Below are 11,747 nucleotides of genomic sequence, written 5' to 3' on the forward strand. Positions count from 1 at the left end.
ACTCTCCCCCAACCAAGCATTCAGCCCCTAGATTAGGGATGTTACTTGGAGAGAAGCTTGTCATTGTTCCCACCCCCAGCTCCAGAGCCCTGGCCCAGAAAATTTGCCTGTCAGGGGAGGGGGGAGCACCAGGTCATGAAGCAGACAACTCCTAATCTCTTCCTGGAAGAACTGACTTCGTTGCAACAGGGTGGTGAAGTTTAAACCTATGGGCTACTTTCAAGAAAAGTAGAAATTGTGTTAAAAGGCAATTGAGAGGAGATTTGTGGATCTACTGAAGATGTAGCCTAGAGGGTGAAACCAGGTGGTTTGTATGAGAGAACCAGAGAATGAGCCGGGAGGAGCACTGCTGGAGTTGGTACAAATATCAAACACTGACCTCAGAAACTGCTCTATTGAGTTAGTTTGTAGAGGAATTCTGCTCCTGGGAACTGTTTTTGTTAAACAAAATTTTCCCAATAATTTTATTGAGGTATAATTAACAAATAAAATTGTATATATTTGAGATACACAAGGTGATGATTTGATATACACATACACTGTGAAATGATTACCACATCAAGTTAATTAACACATCCACCACCTCATATAGTTACCTTTTTTAAATGAGAACACTTCAGATCTACTCTCTTTGCAAATTTCAAGTATACAATACGGTATTATTACCAATAATCATCATACTGTACATTAGACTGCCAAAACTTATTCATCTTATAACTGAAAGTTTGTGTCCTTTGACCAACATTTCCACATTTCCCCCACCTCCTCAGCCCCTGGTGACTATTTTTAAGATTCCACATGAGTGAGATCATATAATGTTTGCCTTTCTTTGGTTTATTTCACTTATCATAATATCATCCAGGTTCATCCATGTCAAAGGTAGCAGAATTTCCTTTTTATGGCTGAATAACATTACATCGCATATATATGATATATAAATATATGTGTATATATATATGTCATATATATATATACACACTAAATTTTCTGGATCCATTCATCCATTGATGCTTACTCAAGTTGTTTCCATATCTTGGCTATTATGAGTAATACTGCAAAGAATGTGGGAGTACATATATCCCTTTGAGATACTGGTTTTGTTTTCTTTGGATATATACCCAGAAGTGCAATTGCTAGATTATATGGTAGTTCTATTTCTAATATTTTGAGGAACCTCCATACTGTTTTCCATAATGGTTATACCAATTTGCATTGTCACCATAGAGTACAAGCATTCCCTTTTCTCCACATCCTCACCAACACTTATCGCTTGTCTTTTGGATAATAGCCATCCTAACAGATGTGATGTGATAGCTTATTGTGGTTTTGATTTGCATTTCCCTGATGATTAGTGATGTTGAGCATTTTTTTATGTACCTGTCCATCAAGCTTCTTTTTGTGTACCTGTCTATTCATGTCCTTCCTCATTTTTTAATTGGATTATTTGTGGAGTTTTTTCCTATTGAGTTGTACAAATTCCTCGTATATTTTGGATTTTTTTTTAAAGATTGGCACCTGAGCTAAAAACTGTTGCCAATCTTTTTTCTTTTTTCATTCTTCTCCCCAAAGCCCCCCAGTACACAGTTGTATATCCTAGTTGTGAGTGCCTCTGGTTGTGGCATGTGGGACACCACCTGAACATGGCCAGATGAGTGGTGCCATGTCCATGCCCTGGATCCGAACCAGTGAAACCCTCGGCCGCCAAAGCGGAGCATGTGAACTTAACTACTCAGCAACGGGGCTGGCCCCTATATTTTGGATATTAACTGCTTATCATATAGATGGTTTGCAAATATTTTCTCCTATTCCATAAGTTACCTTTTCATTTAGTTTATAGTTTCCTTTGCTGTGCAGTAGTTTTTTAGGTTGGTATAGTCCCACTTGTCTATTTTTGCTTTTCTTGCCTGTGCTTTTGGTGTCATACCCAAAAAATTGTTGCCAAGACCAAAGTCAAGAAGCTTTTTCCCAATGTTTTCTTCTAGGAGTTTTATGGTTTCAGTTCTTATATTGAAGTCTTTAATCAATTTTGAGTCAATTTTTGTGGGTGGTATAAGATAAGAGTACAATTTCATTCTTTTGCATGTGGTTATCCAGTTTTCTGAAAATCATTTATTGAAGAGACTGTCCTTTTTCCATTTTGTGTTCTTGGCACCCTTGTCAAAGATTAGTTGACAGTATATGTATAGGTTTATTTCTGGGATCTACATTCTGTTCCATTGGTCTATGTGTCTGTTTTTATGCCATTACCATACTGTTTTTAGTATTGCAGCTTTGTAATATAGTTTGAAATCAGAGAGTGTGAGCCTCCAGCTTTGTTCTTCTTTCTCAAGATTGCCTTGGCTATTCAGGGTCTTTTGTGGTTCCATGCAAATTTTAGGATTTATTTTTTCTATTTCTGTGGAAAATGTGAGAGCGCTATTGAAAACATTAGAGCAATAGGCCAGGAATTAGTAGAGTTTAACATTTAGGTGCAGTCAGCTAGAACTGCCGTCATCCCAGAGTGACTGTAGGCTATGTCGCCCTCATCAGAGAGCATCGGAGGCTTAATACTGTGTATGTGTATTTGTGTGTGTGGGAATAACAATAATAACTAATTCCTACAGTTGCTAAAATGTATCATCTAAAATGTCTAGTTTTTAACAAAGAATTACATGGCATGAAAAGGAACAGGAAAGTAGGACTCATATACTGGATAAAAAACAGGCAACCGTGGGGCCGACCCAGTGGCGTAGTGGTTGAGTTCACATGCTCTGCTTTGGCAGCCTGGGGTTTATGGGTTTGGATCCCAGGCATGGACCTACATACCGTTTATCAAACCATGCTGTGGCAGGCATCCCACATACAAAGTAGAGGAGGATTGGCATGGATGTTAGCTTAGCAACAATCTTCCTCAGCAAAAAGAGGAAGATTGGCAACAGATGTTAGCTCAGGGCCAATCCTCCTCACCAAAAAAAAAAAAAAAAAAAAAGCAGGCAAATGAAAATGATCAGATGTCAGATTTAACAGGAAAAGATTTCAAAGTAGCTGTTATAAATGTGTTCATAGAACTAAAGGAAAGCATGATTAAAGGAAGGTTTGATAATAGTGTTATATCAAATAGATAATATAAAGAAAGAGATAGAAATAAAAAAAATAAATGGGAAATCTGGAGTTAGAAAGTGAAATGACTGAGGTAAAAGATTCACAGTATATTTGAACTGGTAGAAAAAAGAATTAGTGGACTTCAATGTAGATTGATAGTATACAAAGTGAAGAACAGTGAGAAAAAAAGAAGGAGGAAATATGAATGGAGCCTCAGAGAAGTGTGGGACACCATTAAGTATACCAGCATATGTTTAATGGTAGTACCAGAAGGAAAAGACATAAAAGAGAGTAAAAAATAGGAGAAATAATAGCTGAAAAATCCTCAAATTTATTGAAAAACAATAACCTACATATCCAGGAAGCTCAATGAATTCCAAGTAGGATAAATGAAAACAAACCAATAAATAGACACATCATAGTAAATACATTGAAAGTCAAAGGATAGGAGCAAATCTTGAAAGGAGCAAGAGAAAAATGATGTGTCACTTATAAGGGAACCCTGATAAGATTAATAGCTGACTTCTCAGCAGAAACAATGGAGGCCAGAAGGCTATGGGATACCAAATTTAATGTTCTTGAAGAAAAAAAACCTGCTTGGTTGAGCCCACTGCCTTGGAGCTACTCCCACATGCCTCCCTTCTAGGTCTGTGAGTATAGTAAATCTCTTTCTTTTTCACATACCTCTCCATGGTGTGATTTTGTGTCCACACCTGAGTGATCATCAAAAAACCTCACTTTAAGTAACTTAATTATTCCTTACAATACAACACTATACACAACATTTAACTCAAAGTGAATCAAAGACCTAAATGTAAGAGCAAAAACTGTAAAACTCTTGGAAGAAAACATAAGGCTAAAACCTTCATGACTTTGGATTTGGCAAGGGATTCTATGATATGACACTTATATCTCAAGCAACAAAAGAAAAAAATAAATGGGTAAGTTTGGAATTTGCAAATCATATATCTGATAAGGGTCTTGTATCAAGAATATACAAAAAACTCTTAGTACTCAAGAGTGAAAAGATAAATAATCCAATTAAAGAATGAGCAAAGGATTTGAATAGACATTTCTCTAAAGAAGATGGAAAAATGGCCATTAGGCATATGAAAAAACACTCACCATTATTAGTCATTAGGGAAACGCAAATCAAAACCACAGTGAGATACTACTTCACACAGTACTATGGCTATGATAAAAAAGACAGACAATAACAAATGTTGGCAAGTATGTGACAGTTCCTCAAAAAGTTATACATAGTGTTGCCATATGATCAAGCAATTCTACTCTTAGATATACATTGGATAGAATTGAAAACATATGTCCACACAAAAAGTTGTATACACATATTCAAAGCAGCATTATTCATAATAGCTATCAAGTGGAAACAGCCTAAATGTGTATCAATTGATGAATGGATAGAGAAATTATCTTATATTCACACAATAGAATAATATTTAACCATAAAAAGTAGTGACGTACTGATAGAAGTTGCAACTGGATGAATCTTGAAAACCTATGCTAACAGAAATAAGCCAGCCTTAAAAGGACAAACATTGCATGATTCCACTTATATGAGGTAACTAGAGCAGTTAAATTCATAGAGCTGGAAAGTAGAATAGTGAAGGAAGGGGGAAGGGGAGTTATGGTTTAACAGGTACAGAGTTTTATTTTGGGATGATGAGAAAGTTCTGGTTATTGATAAAGGTTACAAAATAATGTGAATGAACTTAATGCCACTGAATTGTACACTTAAAAAGAGTTGAAATGGTAAATTTTGTGCTATGTATAGTTAATCACAACTCAACACACTGCAAATGAGAGAACATTTTCTTTTGGGGTTTTCATTGTGGGGGGGGTAAAGAAACACATATGGTGGTTTTATATCTATATTCTACTTAAGCTGGTGAGATGCTAATTTTAAGTAGACTGTGAAAAGATAACTAGTTATAATCCTTAGAGCAGTTGCTAAAAAACTATACAAAGAGATGTAGTCAAAAACACTATGGATAAATTGAAGTGAATACTCAAAAATATTTAAATAGCCCAAAATAAGTTAGGAAAGGAAAGATAGAGGAACAAAAACCAAATAATATAATGGTAGACTAAATGCAAACATATCAATAATTACATTAAATGCAAATAGTCTAAACAGAGAAAATACAGAGTTGGTCAGAATGGATTAAGAAAAAACAAACAAACCATGAACCAAATTTATGTTGTCTACAAAACAATCATTTCAATATAATGGTATAGATAGATTAAAAGTAAAAAGATCAAAAAGGATACCTGAAAACATTAATCCATAGAAAGCTATGTGGCTATTTTAATAGCTGACATAGATTTCATAGCTAAAATAATACTAGGGATAAAAAGGATCATTATGTAATGATAAAAGGGACAAATGATCAATAATTCATAACAATCTTAAATCTGTATGCACCTAATAACAGGGCTTTAAATTACACAAAGCACAAACTGAGAGGAGTAAAAGGAAAAATAGACAAATATGCAATTATATCACAGACTCAGAAACTCTTTCATTAATAGAAGAACGAATAGAAAGAAAATCAGCAAAGGTATAGAATAACTGAACATCATCAGCAAAGAGCTGAATCTAATTTTCATTTATAGAGCACTCGGCCAAACAACAGTAGAACACACATTCTTTCCACATGCACATGGAACACTCACCAGGATACATTATATCGTGGAATGTAAAACATAGTTAACAAATTTAAAATATTCATAATAATATCAAGTATGTTCTCTGACCGTACTAAGCAAGACACAGATTATCAGAAAGATATTAAGCAAGAAACAGATATCAGAAAGTTAATAGGAAAATCTCCAAGCACTTAGAAGTTAAACAACACATGTCTAAATAACCCATGCATCAAATAGGAAATCTCAAGGGAAATTAGAAAATATTTTGAACTGAAGGAAAATAAAAATACATAAAATTTGTGGAATGTAGCTAAGGCAGTGCTCAGATGGAAATTTATAACTTTAAATGCTTATGTTAGAAAAGAAGAGAGCCAGCCCTGATGGCCTAGTTGTTAAAGTTTGGCACGTTCTGCTTCAGTGGCCTGGGTTGGCTTCCTGGGGGCAGAACCACACCACTTGTCTGTCAGTAGCCATGCTGTGGCAGTGGCTCACATAGAGGAACCAGAAGAGCTTACAACTAGATGCAACTATGTACTGGGGCTTTGGGGGGTGAGGGGAGAAGAAAAAAGGAGGAAGATTGGCAACAGATGTTTGCTTAGGGTGAGTTTTCCCCTGCAAAAAAAAAAAAAAAAAAAGACATAAGAAAGGTCTCAAATAAATAATCTAAGCTTCCACCTTAAACTAGAAAAAAGAGGAAAATAAATGATGATAAGAACAGAAATCAAAGAAATTTTAAAAAGAAACAATAAGTATAGTCAATGAAAACACCAGCTGGTTCTTTGAAAAGATTAATAAAATTGACAAGACTCAAGCAAGACTGACTAAGAAAAGAAAGAGAAGACACAAATTTCTAATATCAGGATGGAAAAGGAGATATCACTATAGATTCTGTAGACTTTTAAAGGATACTAAGCTAATACTATGAAAAACTTGACAAAGCCAATTGATTAGATGAAATGGCAATTCCTTGAAAACCACAAACTAGCAAAACTCACCCAAGATGGAATAGATAACCTGAACAGTCTTATAACAACTAGGTAAATGGAATTCATAGTAAAAAACAAAAAACCTTTCTAAAAAAAGAAATCTCCATGCTTAAGCAGCTTAACTGGTGAATTATACCAAATGTTTAAAGAAAACATGTCACCAGTTCTACACAATTTCTTCCAGAAAATGGAAGAGAAGGACATATTTCATGGTTCATTTTATATCAGATATGAAATCCAGCAAAGGAAATTCAGGAAAAAAATCCCACAGATCAATATGTCTCATGATTATAGACTCAAAGTCCCAGTAAAATATTAGTAAATTGAATCCAGCAACATATAAAATGAAAGTGACACCAGAGAAAAACTGAGTTTATCCAAGGAATGTGAGGCTGGTTCAATATTTGAAAACTAATCAATTTAGTCTACTGTATTAACAATCTAAAAAAGAAAAGCCCACATGATCATATCAATTGATCCTGAAGTAGTATTTGATAAAATTCAACATCCATTGTTGATAAAAACTCTCTGCAAACTAGGAATAGAGAAGAACTTCTTCAACCTGATACAGGACAACTGCAAACAATCTACTTTTAACGTTGTACTTGTTGGAGATAGAATGAATGTTTCTTATGAGCAGAAAAAGGCAAGAATGTCCACTTCCACCATTACTATTGAACATCATCCTGGAAGTCCTAGCCATTGCAATAGGGCAAGAAAAAGAAATAAAAGATGTATGGAGTGGAAAGGGAGAAATAAATTGTCCCTATTTGCAGATGACACAATTTCCAACATAAAAAATTCCCAGGAATTTATTTTTAAAATCCTAGGACAGATATGTGAGTAAGCTGGTCACTGAATATGAGTTTACAAGGTCAATACACAAAACTATCGTTCTACATACTAGCAATGAACAATTGGATACCAAAATTTTTAAAAAAATTACAAAAGTTTCTGACAAAAAAGGGAAATGCCTATGAATAAATCTAACCAAACTGTGTAGGATCTGTATGCAAAAACTAAAAAATGCTGATGAAAGAAATCAAAGAAAATTTAAATAATGGAGAGATATGCCTTATTCATGAATTGGAATACTCAAAATAGGAAAGTTGTCAATTTTTCCTAAATTAATTTATAGATCTAACAATTATAATCAAAATTACACAGAGATATTTTGTAGATATAGACAAGATGATTCTAAAATTTATATGGAAAGACAAAAGAAAAAGAATAGCTAAAATAATTTTGAAAAAGAATAAATTTAAAGAATTTATAGTACCTGACACCTAAACTTACTATAAAGCTATGGCTATCAAGACAGTGTGGTATTGGCAAAAGTATAGACAAATCGATGAATGGAACAGTATAGAGAGTCCAGAAATAGATCCATACAAATACAATCATTTTATTTTTGGCAAATTTGCAAAGATAATTAAATAGAGAAAGAATAGTTTTTTCAATAAATGCTGTTGGAACGATTGGACATCCATGTGTAAAAAGCAAAAGCAAACAACTAAATCTCACACTTTATACCAGTATTAATACAAAATAGATCATAGATCTAAATGTAAAACCTAAAACTAAAAAACTTTCAGAAGAAAACGTAGGAGCAAGTCTTTTTGACCCAGGGTTAGGCAAGTGTTCTTAGTCATGATGTCAAAAGCATGATTTATAAAAGAAAAAATAAGTGGCCAGCCCTGTGGCCAAGTGCTTAAATTCCCTGCACTCTACTTTGGTGGCGCAGGTTCATGGGTTTGGATCCCAGATGTGTACCTACTCCACTCAGCAGCCATGCTGTGGAGGCATCCCACATACAAAGTAGAGGAAGGTTGGCACAGATATTAGCCAAGGGCTAATCTTCCTCAAGCCAAAAAAAAAAAAAAGAGGAGGATTGGCAATGGATGTTAGCTCAGGGTGAATCTTCCTCACAAAAAGAAAAAGAAAAAAAGAAAAAAGGAAAAGAAAAAATGACTTGGGCTTAATAAAAATTTAAAACTTTTTCTCTCTGAAAGTCACTGTTAAGAGAATCGAAAGACAAGCTATAGACCAGGAGAACATATTTGCAAATCATGTATCTAACAAAGGACTTGTATGCAAAATAGCAAAAGAACTCTTAAAACTCGACAGTAAGAAAATAGTCTGATTAAAATATGAGTAAATGATTTGAGCAGATGAGTATCTGTGAAGATATCTGGATGGCAAATGACTACATTAAATGATTTCCAACATCTTTGGTCACTGCAGATATGAAAATTAAAATTACAATGATTTTTAATATTAGAATGGTTAAAATAAAAAATACTGATAATACCAAGAACTAGTGTATTACTTTGCTTGAGCTGCTATAATAAAAATGCCATTGACTGGGTGGCTTAAACAACAGAAATTTATTTCTCACAGTTCTGGAGTTTGGAAGTCCCAGATCAAGGTGCCAGCATGGCCAGGTTCTGACGAGAACACTCTTGCTGGTTTGCAGATAGCTACCCTCTTGCTATATCCTCACAAGGCAGAGAGAGAGATCGTCTCTATCTTTTCTCTTCTTATATGGGCACTAATCCCATTGATGAGGGCTCCACTCTCATGACCTAATTATCTCCCAAAGGCTTCACCTCCTAACACCATCACGTTGTGGTTTAGGGCTTCTACATATGAATTTTGGAGGGAACACAAACGTTTATTCTGCAGCAGCTGACAAGGATACAGAGGAATTGAAACTGTCATCTATTATTGGTGGGAGTGTGAAGTTATTCAGCCACTCTAAAAAAGTTCAACAGCTTTTTTTGTTTTTTTTTTTTTAAATAAAGTTAAACATACACTTATATGACCAGCAATCCCGTTGTTTGGGTACTTACCCTAGACAAATGAAACTGATATTCACAGCATCTTGTTCACTAACATTCGTAGCACCTGTATTCATAATTACCAAAAGCTGAAAACAACCAAAATATCTTTCAATGGGTGAATGGATAAACAACTTCGGTACATACATACAATGGAATACTACTTAGCAAGCAAAAGGAATGAACTGCTGATATATAGAAAAATTGGGGTGATTTTCAAAGACGTTAAGCTGAGTGAAAGAAGCTAATCTGAAAAGGTTGCATACTGTTTTTATTTATACGACATTCTCAAAAAGATGAAGCTGTAGTACAGAGAGGTGGAGTGCTGCTGTAACATATACCTAAAGTGATGGAAGTGGCTATCCCATCCTTGTCACCATTTGTAGGGATTTTCAGGTATTTAGAGGCTAATCAAGGAAAAACTATGAGCACGAGGTGGTAGTAGCACAGACAGGCTTTATTTGGGCAATGCTTTGACAAATTTGCATATTAGGTGAAATGTCTCATAGCATGAGCCTGTCCAGAGGCTACAGAGTGGGAGCCATCACTCAGAAAGGGAGGAGGTGAGAGGGGTTAGGAGAAGTGGTGTCACTCAGCAGCCCAACAGGGATTCTCTAGGTCAGGGAGTTCCAAAAGACAGCGGCAGTTTAGGGTCTTTACAGCTCCGGAGTTTATCTTATCTATGGCGAGCTGATATTGTGTGCACTGTTATGAGAGTATGCAAAACAGGCAAGCTTTACGTGGCTAACAGTCTGCTTACTTGGGCTGTTTAAAACAATTGAATGTGTGAAAGTTTGACTTTGGTACCAGTGGGATTTTAAGCTAATGGGTCTCAGCGTAGTGTGAAAAAGTAAACAACCTAGAGGCCTATATACAGAGGCCATCTCTGCTTCATTTATATGACAGTTTGGTAATAGGTAGAGGCTAGAAGAAATTCGAACACATAATAGAGAGTCTGGATTGCCTTGAGGAGACTGTTGGTAGAAATATGGATGTTAAAAGTAATTCTAGTGAGGACTCAGAAGGAAAAGGGGAACACATTATTGGAAACTGAAGGAATTTTATATATAATTAAAGGAATTGTTATGTAGTGGCAGAAAACTTGGCTGCCGTGTGTTCTCCAGTTGTGGAGAAAGCAGAAGTTGTAAATGATGAAATTGAATATGTTGCTGAAGAGATTTCCAAGCAAAGTATTGAAGATACAGCTTGGTTTTTTCTTTCTGCTTAGTAAAATGTGGAGGAAAGAGATAAATTAAGGGAGGAATTGTTAAAGCAAAAAGGAACCAGCACTTGATGATTTGGGAGGTTCCTGGCTTATCCAGATTTCAAAGGATGCTAATATTAGGAGACTTACTGTTAAGGAAATGTGTTCTGGAGAGAAGGCCAAGGGTATGACTGGATAAACTGTCGCTGAACCAGTTAAGCATGTGACTGATGCATCCACTCAATAATCTCAGCAGAAGACAGGAATAGAGATGGAGTTATTCAGGAAATATCTGTGGAAGATGCTCTTGTCTAATGCTATGGATCCTTGTGACACACCTGGGAGACCCACAAGCCTTTTTAGAATGTTATATTGGCAGGAATGCTGCTAGCTTGGGCTGAAAGGGACAGAACAGGACAAAATGAGAGAAAGCTGTTGGCTTCCAAAATTCCTCAAGTAGGAAATTGCAACTGCAAACATATGCTACCCTTCAAGTAAAAGTGATAATGATTCCAAGGGTGAAGCCACTGCAGGTTGTACAGAGACCTATGGAATCTCAGAGGCCAGAGCATTAACACACAGAATATTATTCACAGGTCTTGAAACCTAATGGAATTATCCCTTATGCATTTCAAACTTACCTGGAACTGGTGACCCCTTTATTCCTTCCAATTTCTCCCTTTTGGAATAGGAATGTCTATCTTATGTATAATTTCTACGCTTATACCACCACTGTATTTTAGAAGCAGATAACTTGTTTTCTTGTTTTATGTGTCCACAGAAAGAAAACTTTTGTCCCAGAATGGGTCGTACTCAGAGCCTAACCCACACCTGATGTAGATGATGAGATTTGGGACTTTTGAGCTAATGATATGTAGATGAGATTTTAGACTTAGGGTTGATGTAATGAGTGGAGACTTTGGAGGATGTTGGGATAGTGTGAATATACTTTACATGTGAGACAGA

This window comes from Equus caballus, chromosome 3 (assembly GCF_041296265.1).
Source record: "Equus caballus isolate H_3958 breed thoroughbred chromosome 3, TB-T2T, whole genome shotgun sequence".
Lineage (NCBI taxonomy): Eukaryota > Metazoa > Chordata > Mammalia > Perissodactyla > Equidae > Equus > Equus caballus.